We start from the raw sequence: 18571 nt of genomic DNA on the forward strand, positions 1-18571 counted from the left end.
TTCCACAAAAGACCTTGGCCACTTAGCCAGCATGCGCTAGGTGTGAGAGTTCAGGAATAATGGCTGCTTTGTATTCAGTAGCTTAGCTTCCTAGGCCCTTGAAAGTCCTTGCAATAATTGAACATTTTAGTTCTTAAGAGTTCTTTAAAGTAGGTGGAACAGGGTGAGGGTGCGGGGGGAAAGAACCAGCTGTTTGGGGACCCATTTCTCAGCCAGTACATTGAGGTCCAGCAATATGTAGGCCCAGGCTTGAAGTTTGACCGTGCATTCCCAATGGGGGTGACATTGACGTTAAAGGGGAAAAATTGGTTCTTGGGGGTCAAAAAAAACTTAGACATTATTATGTCTCATGACCGTCTAAAGGGCCACAGTACATAAATGATATGCAGTGAGTACATCGATGTGGGGGTAGTGACTATGACAAAATTATCTAAAAAGCCTCCTTAGTTGGGAGCGACAATGAAACAATGGTTGAGAAACACTGGGTTATATAGACCTCGAATCAGTAGCAGGACAGGAAAGGAGACCCAGGGAGGGTCCTAGGCCTGCTGTCCTAGGCACATGTTTTTGTATTTTGAGGGGCTGGCTGGTTTGTCATCATGGAAAGAGCACTGACTGGGAGTCATGATTCTGCCTTTTGTGCCTCCGCTCTTCATTTACTAAATGACCACGCTGATGGGGGGACTCTGAGATGTGCCCCGGCTCCATGATTTTCTCCAGGCACCTGCCTGAATGAATCCAAACACGAGCACGCACACACGCATATATGTCCGTTATACTGGATCTTGCGGCCAAGCAAGCTCACTGAATTGGAGACAAATCCAACCACTACGAATGGAGATTAAACTTTTAGCTCTGCAAAGGCCCCCCGATTTCCTCTTCTCCCTTCCCTCCAATGTCCACTACCTTCAGCAGTGGGCTCTGGTCATTCTTTGCCTGGGCTAGCCTGGTCCCTTAAGCACTTCGAACCCTCACTCACTGCCCATCCACACTGCCACAGCTGTTGGAATCTGTTTCCCCCAGCCACCACTGTAGCTGCCTAGTAAGTAGGAAAGGCTCAATCACAATCCACACAAGAGAAGGGAATCAGGTGGATTCCCTTCCACGCGTGAGAAAGGCTGGCCGTAGGGACCTGTTGGAATGAGAAAGTGATAGAGAAGCTCGGCTCCCCGATGCCTCCACCAGCTTCAAACCCCTCTGAGAGTCGGCTCACTCACCAGGTGTGCAAAGGGGGGTCCGCACAGTCAGAGGGACAGGCCTGTGGGCTTCTTGCCCCGACACGAGTCCGAGGCAGCAGTCACAGGTGTGGTGCCCATGGCCTGATCAACCAGGCACCTCTGCTCAGCCTTCCAGAGAGAGGGGAAGGAGCAAACCACCCAGGCTTGGCCAGTTTGCCAGAGGAGGAAAATTCCTTCCTGACCCTGGCAGAGATCATCAACTTCACTCTGGGCATGTGACCAAAAATCTACCCAATTAAGCATCTACACATTGGCTGTTTATGCACCAAAACATCACCAGGCAGAACCAGGCCATGAGGGTGGAAACCATGGAATGGGGGGCCAAGAAGGGCCTTCCCTGATCCCCCCCATCTAGGCAGTCCTATTGGGAAGAAGTTTTTCCTCCTCCAAAGCCTCAGCGACACCTAAGTGTCCACCGGGTCCGGAGCCCTGGGGGCAAAACAGGGCCAATTTCCCACACTTTGGACCTCCCTAAGGAGGGACATGTGGGGGGAGATCTCGGTAGATTATTTTGACGCTTGCCATTACAGAATTGGGGTGCTTGAATATTTGTTCTTCTGGGACAAAGCAGAGCAGCTATGAGAATGGACTTGCTCATGTCTTGCCAAGTGACTCCTCCTTTTCCTCTTGCTTGTTTAGGGAGCTTGCTAGTTCGTTTGTCCTTAGTTGTTTCTCCAAAGGTGTGGCAAAGCCCTACAGAAGGTAAGCCACATGGTTTACTGGGGGTTCCGATGCAAAGCTCATCGGCTTTGGGTGAAATCCTTGAGGGGTTAAATCCTATCTCTGCCAGCCACAAGGACAAGGGACATGGGACACTTAGGTGTCTTAGTACTCAGCCTGTCAGAATTCTTTATTTTTGTTTCATACAAGGTGCGGTCTGTAAAAACCCATGCTCTTCTCTGAGCTCATCTTTAAAATGCCTCATCTTTTAAAATGGGATTTAACACGCCATCCTCAGGATGTCCTGAGGACTTAATAAAATCAGATCACATATGCAAGAGTCTGGACGTAACACCTCGATCGACGCCTGTTCCAGAGCAGGGGAGAATCAACTGTCGTCAGTGTATCAAAAAGCCTCCGGCTCTGGTGACTTCTGAGAAAAAACAGACGACCAAACTGTGAAAGTGCCTGCCTAAAACGCCTTGAGTCATGAAACATCCTCAGAGACCACATGAGGACAAAGAATTAAGCCTTCCCTTAGAGGAGCCAACGACCCCTCTCCCTGGGTCTTTAGACTAAAACACGAAGCTGTCTCCCTAAATCACTTTACCTTTCTGGGCCCCAGCTTCCTCATCTGTAAAATGAAGAGGTTGTACTCGATGACCTCTGACATCCTTTCCAGTTTGTAAAATTTTTAGTCCACCCGAAGGTGGGTCCCCAGCTTCAGGTGGAGACGGGGGCATGTGGGCTACCGGTGGCGGCCAGCAGGGGGCAAACGCACACCAACCCCACACACTGCAGAGTCTTCGAAAGGTCTGAGAACACAGCGGAAAACCCCTAACCATTGCTTTTCTGGAAGCCGTCTAAACTGAGGTGGGGTGAGAGGGCAAAAAAGGGTTTCTTTTAAGCTATTATGTGCAGACAAATTCCTGAAAAATGCCCCAGACTGTAACAAGGCAGCTGTCTTCTCTGTATCAAGGGGGAGCTGTGAGCCAACGGCAGAAGGAGGAGTTTAGCCACGGGGCCGGTGGGCTTTCCTTGAAGCTGACTATTTTTGGGGTGCCAAATCGAGCTCCCCTTCCTAAGGACAATTTTAGGAACTGAGTAGAGAATTGAGGGGCTCTACGTATTCGTTGCGAGTCGCCCTTGGTTTAGCTGAGGAGGGGGTGGCTACGCAGCCCCCAAAGGCAAAAATGACTCTCTCAGGCAAGCACTTAAGTCCCTGTCAAACAGCTCCCAGGAGGCGTTGTGACTGATGGAACTGGCGGGGGGGGGGGGGGGGGGGGGCGGCGATCCGGAGCTGGAGACCAGATGAACAGACCCAGGCCCCAGCCCTGGGCTCTAAGCCCTGACGCCCCTTACAATTCATCGAAAAGAGCAAAGAAAAGGTGCTTACGTGAGGACAGCGGTGGGTGACTAGGTCCAAAGAGGAGGCTTTCAAGGCAAGGCGCTCCCAGCCCCAGCGTGCGGTGGAAATAAAGGCACCTGTAGCCTTGTGATATAAGTAACACCTACAGACAGGTCCGTTTGGTTTTTCAGGTTTACGCACAGCCCCTTTGATGACGGTGACATACAGTGTGACACGGCTCCTTGGAGGGGGGGAATGGTTCTCACATGCAGAAAGTTTACCTTTATCCTGTTTTTGTGCCCAGCTCACCGCCCCCCCCAGGCCCCCCCCCCCCCCCCCCCCCCCCTTTCCAGGGGACTCAGTAAACAAGCTGAGAATTCTTGCCTCTGGGAGCTTTGCTGGAAGTGCCCTGCGTTTGCTGGAATTCTCGTTCCTGCAAGCTGGAGGGGAAACTCGCCATCCAGCCCCCGGTGCCTGTCTCTGCCGCCTCCCTCCTGGGCTGGCCGAGTCCGGCACTTGTGGAAACCCCGTCATTCTCTCTTTTTCCCCTCTGCGGGGCAAAGAGCAGGGGCAGGATGGGGCAGGGGTTAAGAACACAGGCTCTGCAGCTAGGTGGTTTTGGGATTCAAATTCTAGGTCCTTCGTTTTCTAGCTGTGTCACCTTGAATAACTTAACTGGCTAGCTAATAGCTTAGCTAGGTTGAATGCAAACAAGAGTACCTACCCACTGGGCTACTGGGGGTCTCATGAGGTAATGCGAGGGAAGCACTGAGTAAGCCCCTTGAGAGCTGTTTTCCTTGAGGGAGCACATCAGTGAGAAACCCCCTTCTCTACCACTTCCTCCAGCCTATGCCATGCAATTCGATGAAGGCCACAGCCGGCCTGTAGGAACGACGTGGGGCCATTCTACTTTGTCTTTCAAAGCCATCATTTCCTTGTTTTACTTCTAATATGAACTTGCTTAGCTTCTAGCATCTTCGGATGCAATGAGCCATGGGGAGGCTTTCTCCCTTCCCCTCCCTTATGGATGGAGAGAGACGAAGAGGTTTAATGGCCCAGCCAGGTGTCTGCAGCTATGAGGCTGGGGGCCTGACTTGCATGCCAGCTCTCAGGTGTCTGGCTGAGAACTACCCGCTTTGTAGTATCCCCCCCACCCCCCAAAGCAGAAACTCGACCTAATTTAGGCTGTGAAATGCAGAGTCCCTGGTAGCCTACGGATCAGCATTTATAACGCTATGCCTCTTTGCAATGTGCTTCCAGCTCTCTTGGGCAGCCAAGACACTGTGTCCAAACTGCAGACTCCAAGCTTTAACGTGAGAGCAGGGACTTGTTGGTTAGGTTTTCTTGGGAACTCTGGGCACGGGTACAAACGCACAAATACAAACATACATGGTCAGGAGAAACAAAAGGCAGTTCACTGGAGGACTCAGGGTGTCATGGAAAAATTGTTGAAGGAAGATAAGACCATACGGACTTGCTGTGTAACCTCAGGCAAGTCCAGTAGCGTCTCTGGGCTTATTTCCTCCCTTGGCGAAAGGAGGAGTTTGGATTAGAATCACGATCTTCAAATTCAGGGGCACAAATCCTGGGAAACTGCAGGGGTTCCCAGGAGGCCTCAGGGGGGCTGCTGGGGATGGGAGGCTGGGAGCCGAGGGGGTCAGGCTCGGCTCTAGACCTCTCCTCCCTGTTTCAATAAGAGCACCTCAGCTTCTATATAAATCTCCAGGGTAGGATTTCCTTTGAACAAAAGAATCTGCACTTAAAAAGAGTTTGCAAAGAATTGGATTAGATGGTCTTTGTGAATCCTTTAAGCTCTAAAATTCTGTGGTTTGCATCTTACTTCTTGGTGTCTAGGGAACCAAGATGGTCCTACACGCCACATGTCCTGCTGTTGGGCACTTCCCATCTCGTCACTGGTTTCTGAAACACTTCTCGTGTTAGATCTGCACACACACACTCTTTTAAGTAGAGACGTTTGCGAGGAAAGCACCATATTCTGCTATTGTATTTGGAATACAGTCTTTCGGAGAAATGACCCCTCCCCCCCTTTTTTTCCCTATGCCATCTCGGCTCAACTACTTCCGAGTGAAAAGTTTTCTGGCAGTCGACACGTGGGACAACAAACTCTGTTTGTTTCCTGGTCCTGAATGTATAATACAGCATCTCTGAGGACCTATATGGGAAATTACAGGCTTCTGGACCAGTGGATAAAAGGGGTGATTAAGATAAAACCAAAATAAAAGAGGAATTTGACTCTAATTAAGTCTAACTATCACACTGAAGCTAAATTTGATTGGAGCGGAGATCTTCGACAACATCAAACACTCAGTTTATAACAACCATATTATGAATGTCGATCAAAGGCAAGAATTGGGGGTGGGGGATGCGGAAGAGGAGGGCAGAAAAAGGTATGGAGCATTTTAGGATTTCCAGCCTGTCCTCCTGATGTCTCAACTGCACAGTAATAAGAGATAACAATTAGGCTCGTCAGAGCAACGTAGTGACTAAGACCAGGTTTTGGAAGGATCTGGTCTTCTGTTTGAATCCTTGCTTTGCCACCTGCCGGTGGGGTGAGCCTGGGAACCTTATTTGATGTCCTTTCCTCCCAGTTCTCTCATCTGTAAAAGGGGGAAGAAGGGTACATCTCTTTTGGGGTTGTTGGGTGACTTAAATGAAGTAAAACCTGGGGACGGTCTGTGTACCTCTACATAAGTGTGTGCTCTCTCATCGACGTGCTGTAGATTCGTCAAAGTAATTAAACGAGGACACCACTAGACTTTGGTCACTCTAATGTCTTGGGACCCTGCACAAGGAAACCAAAACCTAAACCAGACTCAATTATGAATGCAATGATATCCGAAAAAAACGAAATTTAAAAGCCACCAATCACAAACTGCCAAGTAGCCTTTTCCAAATAAGACAAGCACCTAAGCTCTAGCCTATCAAATAATTCCCTTACTGGCTTCCACTTCTGCCCTATAAAAGGCCTTCCCCTAGCTCTTGTGGGTGGTGGAGTGCCCCTAACCACTTTCAGTTTGGCAATGCCCAACTGGAGTTGATGTTTGCTCAAATAAACACTTGAAAATTTTACATATGCCTCCACTTATCTTTTAATACATTCATGCTATTAAATTTTCCCAACTTTTTGATGAGGGAGTTACTTATTATCTCCGTTTTACGGATGAGGGGATGGAGGCACAGAGAGGTTAAATAACTTGCCCACAGTCACACAGCTCATAAATGGGAGAACAAGGATGTTAGTCCAGGCTGCCTGCCTCCAGAGCCCATCCTCTTAACTACCATGATAACCAGTCTCTGGGTGCTCCTGGGGTGGTTGTGTGGGGTCAAAGAAGAAAGAAAGAAAGAATCATAAATACATGGAGCATCTACCATGTGCCAAGCATTGTGTTAGAATGCTCACCTGTCTTACCTTGGTTATTTTTCACAATAACCCTGGGAATTAGCTATCACTACCCTCTTTTTTGGATGAAGAAACAGAGGCTCCAGGCTTGCTGGGTGGTGGCCAAGCCTGGCTTGAAGTCAGGCCTGCCTAGTGTTAGAACCACACTGTAGACACAGGAGCTCAGGTCATCCTGAGCCTCTCTTCTTTTGCTCTGGCCTCAGCATTGCCTTCTGAGGGGATCCTTCCCTCTCTGTTGGTTCAAGATCCCTGGGTCTTATGGGCGTTGAAGGCATAGTCTGTCTCTCACTGTAGAGTGGAAATTCTGGTACCACATTGACTCCCTGGTGCCCATGGTGTCCCATGGTTCTTGGGACAAAGAAGACACTCAACACATGCATGTACTATGGAAGTAAATTCAAAGACAAGTCACTTGACATAAGACCGAGACTCCTAGCCAATTCTTTTTGCTAGATATAATAGGTTCCATACTTTTCCGAGAACCTGCCCTCTTTAACCTGTGCCAATGTTTCTCTAGTCATATCTTCTCTCCTTCTATGTGCCACCCTCACCACCAGCCCAACCGGCAGCAGAGGCTGAAAACAGAAGGGGGTTACAAAGCCACATTTAGGTAAGATTCATAGATGATGCCATTAGCAAGAGAGATTTGCAGGGTGATGGTGGAATGCATGAGTTTTGGATCAGGATCCCTGTTTTTATTATCCCGATGCTATTTTTAGAAAAGAGTCTGCTGGAGAAATTCTACTTTTTAATGCCCTATTGACTCCAACATTGAAGAATGAAAAGTGTTCTGTCAGTGAGTGTTTATGACAACAAACTCCTGGCATCTGCCACCTGGAGAACATTCGATGAGGCACGAACTTTTCGGGGCCCCAGGTTCCTCATCTGGAAGTATTTACTGTGATTTCTGGTGCACAGTCAGTTCTTGCCAAATGACGACTATTGTGGTCTCTGGAGAGAAATGTGGATGTTGGTCGAGATTGCTGACCTTTGAGCATTATCATACTGAGTAGGATAATGTTGCCCTTTTGCAATGAATAATGGTAATCGCTCCCATTTATCAGGCCTTTACTGGGTGCCAGGAACTGTCTGGGCATGCTACATGTATTAAATCATTGAATCCTTACATCATTCCTCCAACATAGGCGCCATTATTATTATCCAAACATTTCTAATGAGGAGATAGGCATAGAGAGTTCAAGTAACTTGCCCAATATCACGTAGCCAGTGGAACACAAAGCAGGAGTTGAGCCTAGGGGGATGCTCCAGGGTCTACAAGCTTCACCATCTTGCTAGGATTTGGTACCTCTGGAGGAGGCAGAATCTAAGTTGAAGAGATACTAGTTTTCTTAGGCATCCCGTGTTGCTGGCAGGATCCTTCAAAGTAAGGACAAGAGTTGTAAATCTATTGTCCCCTAAAACACCCAGCATGGACTTAAGCACAAGGAGGTGCTCAAGAAGTTCTTGTTGGTTGATTGTGTATTTGCTTTACTTCCTCTTGGGGTATCTTTCCCCAGTCCCCTGGATCCATCTCATCCTTCAGCTCTCCATGCTGTCCTGACCAGGAGCCCCACCTCAGTGGATGACCATAGTGAGGTAGCTCCCCTGATAATCCCTCCTTGGCCATGAGCCTCATGAAGGCAGTGGGTCTTTGTGTGAGTTCAGCACCAAAGGCATTAGGGAAGCTAAACAGTGGCAAAGTCAATGGTTGGCAGACGCGTAATGAAAATGAAGATAAGAATACTGATTTTGTCCTTATAAGGTTGAATTATGACAATTCTTGTGAAACAGCTGTTACACCTGCTCGACTGTATTTCTAGTCTCCCTTTGTCCTAATAGGACACTAGAAGTCAAACTAACCAAAGTTGCCATGTTTTGGGTCAGCCTGAATGAATCTGAGGCAAAAACAGCTTTTTAAGGCTCAGATCTCAGAGGCCCAGCAAAGGGAAGTCTTCTCAAAGGGAGAACTCATGAAGACAGACTTTTCTTCTATTGTCTTCCTACCAAACATCAGTCCCCTGGCAGGCACGAGGGCTTGATTTCTGAAAGAGTTGTTGGGGGTGACAGTTTGAGGAATGGATGAGATTCATTCCTAAGGCCGGTCCATGCTGATGGCTGGAGGATGGCATGGTGCTCATGGTTCTGCCCTTGGCATCTTGGCTGTTGAATGGACCAGTCCCTCCAGCAATGGATAATTAGCTTGGTTAATCCAGGAACCCTACTACGGAAGGTTAGGCTTTCAGTAGAAAATCAGATCATTAACATTATTAGAGCCTTACTCTTCCTACAGGTGAGCTGACACCAGATTTCCTGGGTAAACTTAGCTATTTGAACCTCAGTTTCTTTGCCTGTCAGTGGGTATGATCACACACGTTGTTTGATAATGTCTGTGACCACACTGACTTCCACGTCTCCAGATTGAAATCCCTCATGCCAGTTGTCATCCAAAAGCATGTCTTTGGTCAAGGGATGGGGGCTGCAAAGGGTGTGAGGATGGAGAGTGGAGGGTGAGGAGTGTTGCTAGGGGAAATTTGTGGTCAGAGACATGCAGATCTATCTTCATCAGTCAACTAAATCTTATTTCTAAGATGCTGTTGATTATGGTATACATCATTGATTTAGGTCATCATCTTGGGAAGAAAGCATTATGTTAAATGTGCAGATAGATTATAAAGCTTATCCTGATTTCAGAAATGTTAAAATGTGAATGTGGTAAACATAGTAATTAAATATATATATTTATTTATAATTATTCAATATATATATTCAAAAATATATGTTTATATATTTAATACATATTTATATTTAATAAATAAATATTTAATTACTATATTTACCTTATATATATTTTTAAATGGGCCAGTATGCTCAGGAATATTAAAAAAAAAGTAAGACCTAGTTGTGTCTCCAACAGAATTCATGAGGAAACACTTAGAGGTAGTATATAATTCCAAGCCAAACTTTGAATTAGGGGCTGTAGGATTTCAGAGAGAGTGTGGTCAGTAAGGGCTGCAGCCATCAGAAAAAGCTCCCTGTGGGTTGTGGCATTTGAGCTGGGCCATGAAAATTGGAATGACTAGCTAAAAATGGTTGCTTATTATGTGCCAAGCACAACAACTGAAGGAGTAGGGGTTGTTATTATCCTCATTTTACAGAAGGGGAAACTGAGGCTCAAAGAGCTTCAGTAATTTGCCCAAGGTCACATAGCTAACAAGTAGCAGAGCCAGGTCCAATCCTTGGATGGCCTAGCCACTAGGCTCTGGGATGTCTGGGATGACCAGAAGGAGAGGCTCTTTCCAACAAGAGGAAGGCTACAGGTGAGTAGGAGGAGAGAACGAGGTGGAGATCCCCCAAGATAGCTCGTGGAAGGTTGGCCCTGGAGTTTTGAATACTGGTTATGAATGAGGGGAGTCTCTGGCCAGTTGATGAGGACTTTGAGTTTGAGGAGGTTCCTCGGGTCTTGGCTGCTCTCCTGGGGCAAATTTGTGCAGGTCAGCAATGAGATCTTGTCAAAAACTTTGATTTTTTCTCTTACTTATTGTCCATGTATTTTTCTAGCATCATGATGTTATTTCTTAGGGAAGTTTGTTGCTGGGTTTTCTTCTTTCACCAAATGTGAACTAATATTGTTTCCAAATAGCTGTTTCCTTGCAATCCTTTACTACTTTCCACAGTTCAATTTGCCATTAAAAAGTACAGTGGTCCGAATAACACTGAAATTTCCTGAGTTTGGTTTTGTCCAGGAACTCATTTAGAGATATAGTCTCCGTTGTAAATACAGAATGCATAAGAATTTAGGCATTATGCTTTTTCCAAAATTTCAGTCTATTACTATTATAAATTTTCCTGATTTATCCCTTTATCAGAGTTTGTCATCATATCCTAACCCAAACCCAGTGATTCCCAGTACTTATGAGTCTGAGGGAAGAGCCCTCAAATTTGGGAAGATGCCCAGGCTCACCAAGAGGCTCACATCAACACTGACTCCCTTGTGCCTTGAACTTACAAACCTGAGGAGGTTCCAGTTGGAAACTTGACGCTCCCCAGGGTGCTCGTCCAGGAGCTCAGAGTACTGGGAGGAAATGAAGACAGGTGTCTCCTTTGGTTCTTGCCCACATCTCTTTTCATGAAACAGTGTTTCAGTATCTTCTCCTTGTGGGAAGCCTGGTGGGCAGGATTCGGTTTCATTTTGAGTCAACAGCTATCCCTTTGGTTCCAAAGAACCAGTGAGATATGGGACATGGCCGAATGTTTTCAGGTGATTCAACAATTAAACATGGTGTTGCTAGGAGCAAAAGCCAAATGAGAAAGTGAAGGAAAGACCAGTACTAGAAAAAGTGGGTAGATGTGGATTCAAATCTCAGTGTTATTACTTGGTAGCCAGTTACATATCTCTTTGAGCCACAATTTCCTCATCTAAAAGCCTGGGTAAATAAATTGTTGCTTCCTAGAGTTTTGGTGAAGAATAAATGAGATAATGTAAGAAATACTTTGCTCAATGCCTGGCATATATTAAATACTTAATAAATTATGGTTGTACTACTACAACAAATTATTATTACTATTACTATTAAACTTATCCAAGCCTTAGTTTCCTAATTCAGTAAAATGAGAAAAATATTAGCTACTCACTAGATTAATTGAAATAATATGGCTGGCTGCATCTGGCACATAGATATTCATCCACCCACCCATTCATTTTCAGTCTTTATCTGGTATCCATCAAAAGTTTATCAACCTTGGAAGTTAGGAGAAGGCCACAGTATTTGGCAATAGTTCTTAATTATCTTCAATACAATACTTTTAGAAGATGTTTATTCCCTCATCCAAACTTTTTTTTTTCCTGAGTTCCAATTACCTACCCTTCTGGGAACCAAAGTAGCCCCAGGAACCCCCACAGCTCACTTTAGAGAATGGCCAACAGGTCTGCCCCATGGTCATCTTTCTACACAAGCCGTGTGTGGGGCTTTGGCAGGGTCACCTTCCCTCAGGACCAGGGGAGAATGGTTGCCACCTGGTCTTATGGGAATGAAATAACCACCCAGGCTTCTTAGCTTTCTGGTTGTATGCCCCCTGGCCTGCATCTGTCACTTTGAGCAAAGTTCAGGTGGCACCTCTGCATTCAGACAGAAGGCAGATTTTGCACAAGGTCTTCTGCGAGAGGAAATTACCAGTTGGGGTCAAGCCTTCCAGCCAGAGGAAGCAGCGAGTTGCGCCACTGGCCAGTAGATACTGCCGTGCAGAGAGTGGGCCAATCCGGGTCTCTAATGCTGCAAACAGACTGGAGGGAAGGGTGGAGATGGCCAGGCTGGCTCTGTGCCTGGTCCATGGTCTCGGGGCAGTTGTTCACCCTCAGAGAGGGGGAACCTGGCCTGGGAGTGTTACCGGCCACCCATCTGACCACTGACTGTTTAACCAAGTTTAAACCAGAACGGAGACTGCATGTGGCACAGCTCCAGGGGCTGGGCCCCAAGGAGTTCATTTCTCCTGCCCAATATTCAGGAGGAGTCCTGCTCTTTCGGGATCTCTTGCAACGGACAAATCGGTTTAAGGTGATGGACATTAAAGGCGTGCTAAGATAGGTCTTGAGATAAGATTTGAAAATTGCTGACAGTTAGGAGCTGAAGAGGGTACCTGCCGGTGGAATATGCATTTGGGAACTTTATAGACTCCAGCCAAGTGCAAATAGGGAAAAGTCTATTTTTTGGGGACAGAGTTCTGACAAATGCAAGGTATAGTAATAGAAACAGGCACAATTTCAAGTCCAGTTGTGTGAGCCTGAGCATACACACACACACACGAAGGCCGTCAGTGCTACCATATATATCCCACCCCTCATGTAGAGAGCCCACATAACACTGAGACATCACTCCTAGCCACACCCCCATATCCACCATGCCCCCCAGACATCCTGTCCTCCTCATAGACCAACCCCACACAGCACAGAGCACCCCCCCCAACACCATGCACACATTATACACACTGCCATCAGATAAACACAGTCTCCTTAGGAAGCCGATTAATAAAACTATGTTATCTTTAATTACACTTGACTGATAATAATGTCCTCAGAGCCTGCACAGTTAGATCGGCTCAGATTGTAACATCCAGATTAGGGTTGAACTCCCTTTGAACTCTGGCCACACTGCTGGGCTCTCCAGCTCAGAGATTACAAATGGCTTCAGCTGGATTCACCCCATGGCACTAGGAGGGTAAGTAGAATTCCAGCTCTCCTTGGTTCTCTTTTCTTTCCAACACTGGACAGATGATATCTCTAAAAAAACACATGGCCAAGACTAGGAGGAAGGCCCAAATCAAAGGACCTCCTCCAGTTCACCACTGTGTACCCTGGTGAGTCTACTTCCAAACCAATGTCCATCTCAGACTCCACGAAGGAAGTTACCGTGAATGCTGTCTTGAAGACTGACACTTGAAAGCAAACAGTTTAATTCCTGGATCTTGGGCTCTTGGGGACAGGCTCTAGTGAGCCATAATTAACTCTTTTCAAGTCTTCACTGTGTCCTGCAAATAGTAAAGTATCTGGTTCTTTATGATGTAACGCTGAATGGAGGCAGTGAGGAGGCTCTTAGGCTAATTACATGCTGGAATGAGGTTAACGACATGCCGAAGATTCTTTGCACGGCTCCCCTGACGTTGACAAGTCACTTGGTAACACGCTAGGCCTAAAGACAGGGATGACTTTTAAAGAGGGCGGGGGCTGGAAACTGAGCTAGACAGGCTGCTGACGTCATTCCCCAATCTCGTTTCTCCCCAGGGATGAACCTCCTCCCCGCCCCCCCCACCATTTCCGGGAGTTAAGAGATCTGGATTTTAAACTGGCATTCAATGCCCTGTGCCTGGCGATGTGCAGTGACATCTGCAAAGGTCCCAGCTCTCTTTCATGCATTTTATAGCAGCTGAATTTAGCCAGGGATGAAAGCCAAAGCCCACCATCCAGTGGGATGCTTTTGGCCTGAGTAGAAGGTATGTCAGTACAAATAAGCCAGGTGTACATCAAAAGGACAGCTGGATCCCTGGAAAATGCCCAATAAACAGGAATGAGTTCTGGTACCGGCCAACTGAAAGAGCTTAACATTATTATGATCCCATTCTTCAGGTGAGCACACAGGCATAAGTCATACAGGGACCAACTGCTCTTTCTCCATCCTTCTACTTGGGGCCAGCCATGACTTTAGTCACCTGCAGGGCTGTCCCAAAGGACTCCAGCCTGGGACTTGAGGGTGCCACATCCTGCGTTGCCCATTTCCCAGCATTCCCTATTGGGATGAAATTGGCTAAAAATGAGTCTTCTCGGTAGACCAGAGGGGGAAACACAGCTATAAAAGACCGTTGTGCTTCATAAGGAGACTTGTCCTACCCCTTAGGAGTGGTGGTGGGGCTGGTTCACAGGTGAGAATGGATGGATAGGAGCCTCAAAGTTTCCTTGAAACTTGAAAGAAGATACCCACTTTTCCTCCCTGGAAAAGGAGCCATTCCCTTTTCTTCCCTGGCGGAAGGATTGGGGCAAGGCTAGCTGGGCACACTGCACTCCTCTCCCAGCAGGAACCCTTTCCTCTCCCTGCATCCTCAGACACATAGCACCCACCTCATCTCACTCGTCCCGCCAGGCTGGGCTGGGCTCGGGTCCTCTGATGTCGTCATCAGCCCGTCCAGAGAGGGCCCTGGTTGGGTGGGCCCCTCCTCAGCGAGAAGGACACCGCATGGCTGCCTCCAGGCAGGGGCTGCCTCCTCTGGGTGTCCCAGCCCCACGCAGCCTCCCAGGTGCAGCAGGGTCCCAGAATGGCAGGTAGGTTTCCCACCTCTGCCAAGCCCAGGTGTTAGAAGAAGGGTAGGTGGGTCTCTTGTTTTGACGGGAGCCACAAATAGAGAGAGGCAGACCCCAGCGGAGAGGCACCTGCTTGCGTGGGGAGCGCTGTTGAGGTCCGGGCACGGCTGCAGGGGGCTGCCCACGGCCGTGGTCTCCAGTGGAGGCGAGGTGTGGTGACTGGAGGAGCCAAGGAGAAATGTGTCAGACAGAGTTTGTCAGCACCTCAGCACCCTGCCAAATAGTAATTACTAGAGCCTCGTGCCACCCAGGAGAGGGAGGGCAATATTTTATCCCCATTTTATGGAAGGGTAAGTGGAGGCCCAGGGAGGTCAGGCAACCACTTTAACCAGTCAGTCAGAGGCTAAACTTGGCCCTGAGGGGAGCTGACTCAGAGGTTACCAGGGGAGCTTGGGTGAAGCCAGGCCTGGGGGAACAGTCATGACAGCCATGGGCCCCAATAGTTTTGTAGTCCTCTGTCCTCCTAGGGGCTCCCTTATCTATGTCAGCTATGCTTCCTCTATAGCACTTATCTGACCCTGCTCTCTATACTGGCCCATCCCGGAAAAAATGCTTGTCTCCTAAAGTACTATGAAATATGTCCCCAGCCAGCTCGGTTAGGACAGGCATGTGAGCCTCCTAAAGCTCTAAGAAGTCTTCCAGAAAAGAAACCTGTTTAATTTCTCTTAACCCAGCTTTTCCCAAACTTATTTGAGCCACTTTTTCTAGTAACGCCCATTAACGTGCCACCCAGCTAGTGTTCCACCAGACGCACGTTGGGAAATCCTAATGGAGATGGTCAACTCCCCAAGAGAAGGGACTGTGCCTCTTTCGCTGGGGTGTTCCCTGCACCACCCATTCATGGCAGTCTCAGGAAATTGGGCGGAATTGAGTGGTACTGTCATTTCTCTAATTCCTCAGACATGAAAGCCTGAAGTCATCATTCCTCAGAGCCCTTGAGTGAAGCCGGCCACCATGTCACGTTGAGTCGACCCCTCCTCGCCCCCGCCATGATACTTCTCCTACACAGATCCCTCTTATTGTCAGTGCCTCTTGATCTACCACCTCCACAGAGAGGCCTTTCCTGACCACCCTTTCTAAAACGTGGCACTTCCTCTTGGGGTGGCCATGTTGCTCAACCCCAAAGGGTGCCCTTTGCAGTAGACCACAACATCTATGATACCTGTTGGGATTATGCAGTATGATGTCCCCCTTATTCTCACTTGCCTTGTTCATGTTAGTTTTCTTCCCAGTACTTTATACTATTTAACATGTACTTATTTATATATTGATTTACTTATTGATCATCTTCAGGAAATCAACGAACTGTGCAGGTTGCTTGCTGCACTAGGAGATGGAGCCAGGCATTGTCTTGGGTCTTTTTGTATCATTCCCGAGTCCACACTGAGATAGCAAACTCCTGCACACAGTAAGGGAGAAGAGGCTGCATCTTCCCCTAAAAATGCTTTGATTCATTTGCACAAGAGGGATATTTGTTTGTCCAACTGTGTACCTGTGGGCTGTGTCTACTCAGCTGGGGACCCTTTGTCTTATTTACACAAAGGTGCCATGTAGGGTAGCCTCATGGTCTATCCCATAGAATGTAAACCGCTTGACCTTTGAGTGACCATTTACTTTTTTTTAAATTATCCAAAACAGGGCAATTTTGAGGATAAATATGGCACCATTTAATCATTACATGGGGACAACAGACAAAAATTAGGACAACCCTGGGCAAATCAGAACATATGGCCACCCTGTTCGTGTGGAGCAGGCTTTACCCCCATTGTCTAGAGCACTATCTATTTGTGGAATAATGATTGAGAGAATGACTCCTGCTATAATCCCCAAACTGGGCTCCCTGCTTCAAGTCTCTCCCCTCTTCTAATCCATCCTGCCAGATTAATTCTCCTAAAATACCACTGCATGTGCATATGCCTCCCACTCCAGCATCTTCAAAGCTTCTGCAGCTCCATTTCCCAAAATGTTTTCAAAGAAACACTAAATCCAGGTACCTGGCTGGTTCATTCAGTAGAGCAAGTGACTCTTGATCTTGGTGGTGTGAGTTTGAGCCCTATGTTGGGCATAGAGCCTACTTTAGAAAAAAAAGAAACACTAAATCTAGTGAGATGTGTTTTTTTAAAAAAAGAAACAAACAAACAAAAAAACCAGGAGTGCTATGAGTTAATACTTGGGAACATTTGGATATCCATGATGACATGGTAGAGGCGAAAGAAAGAATTACAGAAAGGAAACTTCCTGACCTTTGTTTAGCTCAGTGATCCAAAAATGCATTTGAACCTGGAATTTTTGTTTTTGACTTACTGCATCTGATGGAATTGGTTGGGAAACTTTGGAATACTTTTCAATAGGCCAAAATCCTTGGTTGGATATTCAAAGACAATCACATCTGAGCCCACGTACTTTTCACACAGAGCTCCTGCAAATTCTCCTACAGGAAAATCTTGGTCCACTCATTCATCTAGTAAATGTTTCCTGAACACCTATAATGTGCCAGGCCCTGTTCTAGTTGCTGGGAACACAGGTGAACAAAGCAAACAAGGTCCCTGTCCTAGAGCTCACAGTCTAGATGACAGTGAAGGAAAACAAATCCCTGTTTTAGCTGGACTGATCAGGGAAGACCTCTCCAAGGAGGTGACAGTGGAGCTGAATGTCACTTGAACAACTTCAGCGTTAGCTAAATTGGTTTGCTTTCGGTTCCCTGAAGACATCCGGTGCATCCTGTGTGTCTCTGAGTGTTGGATCACACTCTCCTTCAAATTTGGATTTTTTCCCCTTTTATCCTCCACTTCTCTAAATCTTATTTTTCCTTGAGTGGTTTCCTATAGTATAATTTTTTCCAGGAGTCTTCTTGGAGACATCTAAACTCCCCCAACACGTTGACCTGTCCCATGTTTGGCCCTTAACACAGGCTACCTGGTGTTGCCTTGTATCTCTTTTTTTGTGGGGACCTAGACTGTAAACCCTTGTATACATTAGGAGCTCAATAAATGTTTGTTGATGATGAAGATATATTCTCCAACACAGGCTAGATGAGAAATGGGAGGTGACTTTTATGTCCCATGTTAAATCAGACTGATGTCTATGACTGTCCTTGGAACTGTTTGGAAGGGTCCCGATGCTGGGTGTAAAGAGTGCCACGATCTATTAGCAATGTTTCCCACGTGTGTGCATATGTGCATGTGGCAGGCAGAGCATAGGCAAACCTATTTGCTATTCCCGAACTAGACCTTGCAGAGGTTCAGTGTTACCAGCTCAAAGGACATTCAGTGAGTGTAAGACTGAAGGAATTCCCAGGTAGAAACTCCATAATATAACTCACTCTCAGGAGCGCAGCCTCTGGGTGTGATTCTTGTCAATGTTCTCTGTGCCAGAAGAAAGAAGCAAAACTGATAGGACAGTCTTATTATTATTATTATTATTATTTTTTAGGGAGGGAGAGAGAATCTTAAGCAGGCTCCATGCCCAGGGCAGAGTCCAATGCAGGGCTCGATCTCACGACCCTGAGATCATGATCTGAGCTGAAATCAAGAGCCCGGCACTCAACTGACTGAGCCACCCAGGCGCCGCACATGAGTTCTTATGAGAGGGAGAGGCCATTTAGACAGGTGCACAGAAGAGGCGAGGTAATGTGAAGATGGCAGTGGAGAACGGGGCGATGTGGACTCAAGCCCAGGACCTCTGGCAGCCCACTGAGGCTGGAAGAGGCTGTGCATGGAACCCCCTCAGAGCCCTTGGGGGGAGCATGGCCCCACCCGCTCCTGATTTCAGACTTCTGGCCTCAGGAACTGTGAGAGGAGAAATCTGTGTTTTTGTAAGCTATCAAGTTTGTGTCAATTTGTTAGGGCGGCCCTAGGAGTCCAGTATACAAAGTCATATGTACTCTCCACCGAAAATGCAGGCAAATCCAAAAAGAAGAAAGGTCCCATTAATTCCATGGTTAAGTAATTCTGTGGTTAAGGGACACACACACACACACACACACACTACCGGATTATTCTAAATACCTTTCCGTGTCTTATTGTTCGTTAGCCTGATTTTTATGACTTCCATCATAT

The sequence above is a fragment of the Mirounga leonina genome, unplaced genomic scaffold (assembly GCF_011800145.1).
Source record: "Mirounga leonina isolate KUSES-001 unplaced genomic scaffold, KU_Mleo_1.0 Mir_166, whole genome shotgun sequence".
NCBI classification, from domain to species: Eukaryota; Metazoa; Chordata; class Mammalia; order Carnivora; family Phocidae; genus Mirounga; species Mirounga leonina.